Here is a 9,137-nt window from a genome sequence, read left to right as displayed (position 1 = left end):
AGGGAGTCTGTAAGCGGCTCCAGACACCCTCAGCTGGACTGGCAAAGCAGAATATCTGTGTGTCAGTGTATGTTATTCATCCATCCCTGGGTCAGGTGTCTGCAATGGACAGACCCCCTGCAGCTGGTGGCCCTGTGTGAGGGGCACTGCTGCATACTATGACTCACACTAACTTGCACAGTGACGCACAATCCAAAGGAGGATCCCAAACTCCCTGCAACTGGAACCAAACCAAAATTCATCGTCCAACGTAACACATTAAAGTGATCATTTATAGAAAGACCCTTCAAGACACTCTGATAATTATACATTTATAAAAATTACACAGATATACATATATAAGCAAATCTCCACTATTTTCATTAATGAAAAAAGAACAAGCAATTAATCTAAAGCAGAACTTAATCAAGATACCATTAATATTTGCCTTAGGAATATTATATAATTTTTGCACAGTGATTTGATGTGTGCTCAGTTCTCACTAAAATTAGTTTGTGTTTTCCAATCCCACTGTGTCAGGTCACAGGACAGTATAACTCAGCGTGTTCTGGTTGGCAAGGGACAGTCTGTGAAAAATGAATTAAGTGGTCCCATTAAACCCTAATATGAATAAACTATGTGTGATGAGTACATGTGTCTGTAAGTGTATGAGGTGTGACATAGTATATGTGAGTGTGTGTATGTTTCTGTGTGTACCTGTGTATGTGTATCCAGATCTCACTGTCTTTACTTTGGATACAAAGCTATGGCACAAGTGTGTTGGCAATCATCTTTTAAAAATAGCCCTTTCACATGGAGTTTAGCTGGTTTTAGTGATCAAGACTTAAATATCATGTAATGTGTGCCTAGTTTTGTTCTAAACGAGGGCCAGCAAATCATGACCTATGAGCTGAATCCAGGCTTGTTTTGGTAAATACAGTTTTATTGGAATACAGTAATTCCCATTTATTTACATATTATTTATTGCTGCTTTCATTTTTAAATAGTTGTGACAGAGACCATATGGCCCACAAAACCTAAAACATTTTCAGTCTGGCCCTTTACAGAAAAAGTTTGATAACTCTTGTTAAAAGTACTTAACAACTACTAACTGCTACCTGTAAGGTTTCATCTGCATAACAAGACCACCTTTGCTAGCCAGGTTTCCTCTTCTCTTCCTCCCATTACCTATTTTACCACCATAACCTGTTTTATCACAATCCAAGTTCCTATTCTTTCTGTAACCTCAAGATGGTATACAAGCAACAACCATCTGACCATTTCTTTGAGTTTTTATATTTTAGATGACACCTGTGCACACATACACATCTGATAACATTTGTAAGCCTTTTCTATTCCCAGTGAATCTGTGTATTATCAGTTTGCTTTATAGACTCAAATCACTGATCCTTCAGGGGAAAAATTTAAACTTCCCTACAGTAGATACTATTATTGGAAGAAATCATTTCTTTAAAACCAGCAAATTAAAAGCATTTTGATGAGGGCTTCATTAGCCTTATAAAGGTATGAATTAGAAAAGAATTAAAGAATTCACAACATCCCAGGGTTTATGTGTCCAAACTACTCTGTGGACAATGAACTCGGGGAAGAAATAGAAAAAAAAAATCATATCAGAAAGCAAAACTAAATTATAAGGTACTCAAGAGAGGAAAGCTCATAGCTTTTAATGAATACTTTATAAGGAACATTGAAGAATGGTGTAAAAACAACCAAGAGAATGAAAATGGGATACAGAGGAAGTATAAACAGTCAAGAGAGAGTCATTGAAAAGGAAGATAGGCAAAGCAGATTGAACATTCATTTTACCAATTCGTGAAAAAGAAATTTTTTAAAGGAAACAAACTAATATTTAAGATGATAACATAACAAGTCTTTCTATAAATAAAGGAATGCCTGAATCTACAAACTGAAAGACCTACCAGATACAGGGGGAAATTACCCAGAATTATCAACTGTCAGACATGTTCTTATAAAATTATTACACCTTAAAGATCAAGATAAATATTCTCAGGGGCCTCCAGGCAAAAAGGCAAAATAACTTTAAAAGGTAAAAAAAAAAAAAAAAAAAAGATTGTCCTCAAACTTCTCAGAAACAATTTTAAAAGAAAAACAATAGTGGAACAGCATTGTTAGAAAACGTCAAGAAAAAGTGTAAATGAAAGACATTATACCGAATCCAGCTGTTTTTCAAGTTTCAAAGCCATAGAAATGCAGTTCTGAATGTGGCATAATGAAGGAAATACTATACACATGTGCCCTTTCTAAGACATTTAATAGATGATAGACTTCATTTAACCAAAATTACATGCACATCCTTCGAAAGGATTGGCAGTGGGCGTTTTGTATTGTCAATTGTAGAGGTAAGAACAAAACAAGAGTGGGTTATGGGCTAAGTAATAATATGTAAATATTATATATTCTGACAAGCCAAAAGAGTGCAACTGAAAAGTGGGACCAAAAGGGACAAAGTAGGCCAGGTGTGGTGACTCACACCTGTAATCAGGCCAGGCAGTGCCATAATCCCAGCACTTTGGGAGGCTAAGGCGGGCAGGTTGCTTGAGCTCAGGAGTTTGAAACCAGCCTTGGCAACATGATGAAACCCTATCTCTACGAAGATAAAAAATCAGTCAGGCAGGTGGCATGTGCCTGTAGTCCCAGCTACATGAGGCTGAGGTAGGAGGATCACCTGAGCCTGGGTGGTCAAGGCTGCAGTGAGCCATGATTTTGCCACTGCACTCCAGCCTAGGCAACAGAGTAAGACCCTGTCTCAAAAAAAAATAAAATAAAATAAAGACTTTATAAAGAGAAACAAAACAAAAGGGACAAAATGGAAAATAGAATAAAATTATTACCTGTTGTGTACAGATAATAGACGGGAGTGAAAGGGCACCATTTAAAACTGATAGGTGGTAAAACTTAAGTAAAAATAAAGGGTATTGAACATAAATAAAATGTATTAATACAAAGGTAACTACTTAGAATAAAAATTTAAATTTTCCTAAATACCAAAACAAAAATTTAAAAGTCAAAGAGGGTATACCAAATAGAGAAGGAGAAAAGCTAGTAAATTTAGGATAGTGCACATGGTAATCTCACTGTAAAATAGTAGGGTGGGCCGAGTGCGGTGGCTCATGCCTGGAATTCCAGTACTTTGGGAGCTTGAGGAGGGTGGATCACCTGAGGTCAGGAGTTCAAGACTAGCCTGGCCAACAGGGTGAAACCCCATCTCTACTAAAAATGCAAATATTAGCCGGTTGTGGTGGCATGCACCTGTAATCCCAGCTACTCAGGAGGCCGAGAGGCAGGAGAATCACCCGGGAGGCAGAGGTTGCAGTGAGCTGAGATGGTGCCACTGTACTCCCGCCTAAGAAACAGAGTAATACTCTGTCTCAGAAGTAAAGTAAAATATAAGTGTGGAATTGAGACTAAACATTATAATATCAAAAAATGTGAATATGCATAAGGTATCCATTAATAAAAATGATATAAAAGTTGGTATACAAAACAAAACCTAACTCTATGCTATATATAAGAGATACACTTAAAATGAATAATTCAAAGAGGCTAAGAGTAAAGAGGTAGCAAAAAATGTACCAAGTAAAAGAAAGCAGAGGACACAGTGCCGTTACTAAAGTAGACTTCAAGCCGAAAAGCATTCAACGAGACAAAGAAGGACATTTTATAATATTAAAAGCCACAGTGTACTATGAACGAAAAATTATCTGAGACAAGTCTCAACCAATTTAGTTTATTTTGCCAAGGTTAAGGATGTACCCCTGACACAGCCTCAGGAGGTGCTGACATGTGCCCAAGGTCACTGGGGCACAACTTGGTTTTAAACATTTTAGGGAGACATAAGACATCACTCAATACATGTTAAGATGTAGGTTGGTTTGGTCTGGAAAGGCAGGACAACTCAAAGCAGGGGCTTCCAGGTCACAGGTAGTTTTAAAAATTTTCTGATTGGCAGTTATTTGAGTTATCTAAAAACCTAGAATCAATAGAAAGGAAAGTCTGGGTTATAATAAGAGGTTGTGGAGACCAAGGTTTTATTATGCAGATGAAGCCTCCAGGTAGCAGGCTTCAGAGAGAATAGGCTGTAAATATTTATTATCAGAATTAAAGAGTCTGTTCTATCAGCCTTAAGGTCTGTGTTGATGTTAATGGTAATGAGGTATGTCCGGACTGCCCCCCACTTTCCATCATGGCCTGAATTAGTTTGTCAGGTTAACTTCGGAAAGCTCTTGGCCATTCCAAATCTGTTCAAATGGGTAGGGGGGGGGATTTTTTGTTTATGCTACTTTGAAAATATAATAGTTATGAATAGCTAGGCACCAAATAACCTGGCAACCATCTTTACGAAATACAAGTCATGGGAGATGCAAGGATAAATAAGTAGAAACACACTAATAATAGAACACTTTAACACATCACTCTCAAATAACACAGGTTAAACAGACCAAAAAGGTAAGGTTGTAAAGTAGCTAAACAACATAAGGTGGATTTTTTAGGCATATATCAAAGACTACATCCTGATAATAGAGAATATACCCTTTTCTCAAGTGCACATTGAATGAAAATTGATCATACACTTCAGTTCAAAGAAAACACCAGTAGGCTCCATACAATAGAACTCTTTGATCACAATGCAAAAAAGGTAAAGAATGAAAACAAAGAAAGATAAAAAAAAGTCCTTGACCTTAGAAATTTAAAGACTTTCTAGCCCTTGGGCAAAAGGGAAATACAGCCAAGCACTATGGCTCATGCATGTAATCCCAGCACTTTGGGAGGCCAAGGCGGGAGGATCACTGAGGTCAGGAGTTCGAGACCAGCCTGGCCAGCATAGTGACCTTGTCTCTACTAAAATACAAAAATTAGCCAGGCATGGTGGCAGGCACCTGTAATCCCAGCTACTCAGGAGGCTGAGGCAGGAGAATCGCTTGAACCCGGGAGGCAGAGGTTGCAGTGAGCCAAGATCGTGCCACTCCACTCCAACCTGGTGACAGAGTGAGACTCCCTCTCAAAAAAATAAATAATTAAATAAAGGGGAAATACAAACAGTAATTATAGAATTTCTGAAAAATGGTGATAATAAAAACATTACATATCAATCTGTGAGATGCATTAAAGTAGGGATCAGAGGAAATTTATAGCTCAAAATATCTTTATCAATTTTAGAAAGGTAAAAATAAATGAAAACTATTGAAAAGCAGGTAAGCCAGAAAAAATTTAAGATCAAAGATAATTAGGAAAGTTTTTTTTAAAAAAAGAAGATTACAAACACTTTGATGCTTAAAAAAAAAAAAAAGAGAGAGAGAGAGAGAACTTGGGATAAAACAGATAAAATCCCCTCAAAATAAATTCAACTATAAAAATGTAAACAGGACAAAAAGAAAAATTTGACTAGCCATATTTCAACTTTAAAAAATTAATCCATAATTTAAAATCTTCCCACAAAAAAATCCCAAGCCCAAAAGGCCATACCAGTGAATTAAACTGAACATTTTTAAAAGAGATAACAAAAGAGGAGGGAAAAAAATCACCTCAAGTTCCAAAGACATTTTGTTGGAAAGTCTGTTAGTCAACCTGTGCCTTAATTACCACAGGTAAGCAGAACCAAAGCACCCTATTCCAAAGCTCTCTCCCATTGTGTTGGGAAACTGCTCTTTCCATCCACACCTCAAGGCAGGAGACAACAACCATTTTGTCTGTACGGCAGGAACAAGACAGCATAAATACCTTGCAGACAATGACCAGAGTGGCACACACTGAAAGAGCTGCAGCTTGTAGGAGCTCAGCAGGAAGCCCAGCAGCTCATGCTAAGCTTGTGTTCCAACAGTCAACATGGGAGGAGAACATAGGTCAGAAAACAAAGAGATGAGGATAGGGAATTTAGAAAAGCCAGCCTGGGCAGGATAGGCTCTTTAGACAACCTGTGTACTTCCAAAGGGAAGGAAGCAATGAAGCCCTTCATCTGACCCCAAAAGAGACATCACTTTCTTTTCTTATTCTTCCAGTTTTATGACCCTCCCCACATCAACACCCCAATAACTTCTTAGAGACCAACACCCTCCTCCCAACCTCAACCCAAGACTTCTTAGAGACAAACACCTTAGGGGCAGAGATTCAAGTACTTTGTGCACTCTTTTCTTCCTCTAACTCTAAGGAAGAGACATTCTCCCAGATTGAATTGCAAGTCGAGAATCCCACTGCATACCCAGGAAACACATCCAAATGGAATATGAAATTGCTGACTGCTCAGAGCTTTGTGCTGCATTAAAAAAAAAAAAAAATCATCTAGAAAAAAAGTTCATTCCTGATAAAGACTCACTGATGTTAGGCTGCCTGTTTTCCACTTGCCCTCAGCACCACCTCGTCTCTATCTCTACTTATCCTTTCCACCCTGCCTTGTGCTCTAGGAGGCTGACCTGTACAGATGGCATTAAAAGGCCTTTTGGCTCCCAGCTGGGTCCAGCCAATGTGGAACGCTACCATAAAATGGGAGGGAGGAGGAGAGAGATGGGTCAGTGTACACGCGGCCTCCCTCCCTGCAGAGTCCTGGCTGATTCTCAATGTGGAAGCATCCTGCTCTGATCAGGTTACTCTTGCTACCTAATTCTGTCTCTGAGTAACCACTCCTCTTTTCATCCTTCCAGGCCCCAAAACACACCCTTCCACCCTCTGTTACTTCCTCTGGGGCACTGCACAGTCCCCTGTGGCTTTTCCATACAGAGCCTTCTCATTTCAAAATAGTCCATTTATTAACCTCTTTGAATACCTGCCATCTCCTCACATTCTGCTGTTGAGTTTCTGACTCTACAGTCAAGAAAATAAACTCTCAGAAAAGAACTTTAGCCTGGAGATCCCAGGCCATGCTGCTGAATCAAGCTGTGAGGTCATGGCAAGGAGGGCCTGTCCCTAATTGTCACTTCAGGATATTCCAAATATGAAGATAGGAGGGAATACTGGTGTCCATCTTTGTTAGGCCTAGAAAACTAAGCTAAGATTGGATGTTTATTTTACTTTAATGCAGTATCTGCACAGTAAATGTTTGCAATTTGGAAGCATTTTTCCCCAAATATTTAGGAAATAGCCCTCCTCTCTAATAAAAGTATTTTGAAATTGTTATAACATTTTGTTTGTTTTCTCAGGTTTTTATATTTTCAGGTCATTAAAAAAATCATCCTTGCTTGGCTATGCTACTAAAATCTCAACTGCCCTGTGGGTATGGCCAGGAAGAAAGACAATGCTTGCCACCAGTCCTGCTGGGCAGTCCAGCCTTGATCCAGAGGTCTGGGAGGGCATGGATGATGTATTCCAACCCTATTTGTATCACCCTCTAATTGGAATCCTGGTTTGTAGCCCATTCTGAATGAGCCTGCTTTAATTCCCTAAACAGATGTCTCCAAATGAGAAACGAAAAAAGAAATTTGTAAAGCAAATGACTGTCAGGTGTTTGGTCCAGTCTGACTTAACCAGACACTTCAAGTACAGCTAAAAAAAAAAAAAGAAAGAAAGAAAAAGAAACACAATTTTGGATCCAGAAGACCCGGGTGCAAATTCTGGCCAATGTACTTAATATATTTATCTTGTGATGCTCAACTGCTCATATTCGTCATCTGCGAGATGGGTATAGTAAAATGTTCTCACCTGCACAGTATCATAAAATGTAAATAAGGTAATTTGCCTAAAAACATATTAAAATCAAATATGCCAGGCAGATTTTATGTTTGTTTTTGTTGTTTTAGAAAACAGAGTCTCACTCTGTTGCCTAGTCTGTAGGGCGGTGGCATGATCATAACTTACTGCAGCTCACACTCCCGGGCTCAAGCAATCCTCCCACCTCAGGCTCACAAGTAGCAAGGACTACAGGCATGCATCACCATGCCTGGCTAACTTTTTAAACTTTTTTTGTAGAGATGGGGTCTTGCTAGGTTTCTCAGGCTGATGTTGAACTCCTGGCCTCAAACAGTCCTCCCACCTTGGTTTCCCAAAGCTTTCAGATTACAGGCTTGAGCTACTACACCCTACCAGATGTTTGTTTTAACAAAAATCATGAAAAAACAAAATAGTAGAATCTAAGCCATTTTGTCCAAAAGTCATTCCCCCAAATATTAATTAAGGGCTTGGCATTGATTCAGAAGATGTATACAGCATAGAGTCAGCCTCTAAAGTTTGCAACATAATTAAGGAAACAAATATAGCTTTAATGATTATTAGAGTATTAGGAAGTATATTCTGATGGCTAAGTTGTGTCATTTTAAAAAGTTCTTTATGACCATAGTTCACGGAAGAAAGACAGCAAGGTAGATTCATTTCTGTAATGAGAGAGGTCTTCACAGAGGAATATGGTGTGGAATAATAATTGGAGTTAACATTTATTGAGTAATTATCACTTTAAGACATAATTTTAAGGTGTTCATATATTAATGCATCTAAGCCTCAAACATCCACATGAAATAGTTGTTACAATTTTCTCCATCTACAAAGGAGGAAACTAAATTTCAGAGAGTTTAAGTAATGTGTTCATTGTGTGCAATTAAGCAAGTGGAAGACCTAAAATTCAAAACTGGACAGTCTGAGTCCAGAGCTCTACTTTGACCCTTCCTGATGATGTGGGTGCACCTGGTACACCTGCTAACACATGGCACAAAGGTTCTGCAAACTCTATTGAACAATTTGCCATCTGGCTCCTTCCATCTTGGCTCCTTCTTATCCAGTAACTAAATGAGAACTAGAAAAAGGTGTTCTACTTCCAGTCCACGGGTGACCTGCTAAGTAACCTTGGGAGATTTCATATGTCCTGCCACAGATTGTCAGTCTTAAATAATGAATTTCAGAAAATATAATTAAGTACAGTTTATTTGAGTGCAAAGCTTGAGGATGGCCACCCAAGACACCAACTCCAGACAAACGGGGTCAGCATTCCAAAGTGGAGAAGTTAAGGTTTCATTTAAATAGAAATCTTAGCAGGATTATGACATTTTCCATACAAGATCAGAGCATATGCCACAGCAATTTAGTTGGTTAAAAATTGCTACATCCCAAGGCAGATTACTCTATAACTCCCTGAGGAGGGGTAGTGATCTGAGTGGGTGTCTTAGCTCCAGCACTGTTTGGTCTTAATTATTTAGAGA

The sequence above is a fragment of the Rhinopithecus bieti genome, unplaced genomic scaffold (assembly GCF_001698545.2).
Source record: "Rhinopithecus bieti isolate Rb0 unplaced genomic scaffold, ASM169854v2 scaffold_1673, whole genome shotgun sequence".
NCBI classification, from domain to species: domain Eukaryota; kingdom Metazoa; phylum Chordata; class Mammalia; order Primates; family Cercopithecidae; genus Rhinopithecus; species Rhinopithecus bieti.
The sequence above is the reverse complement of the archived record's forward strand: the minus strand, read 5'-3'. Positions refer to the sequence as shown.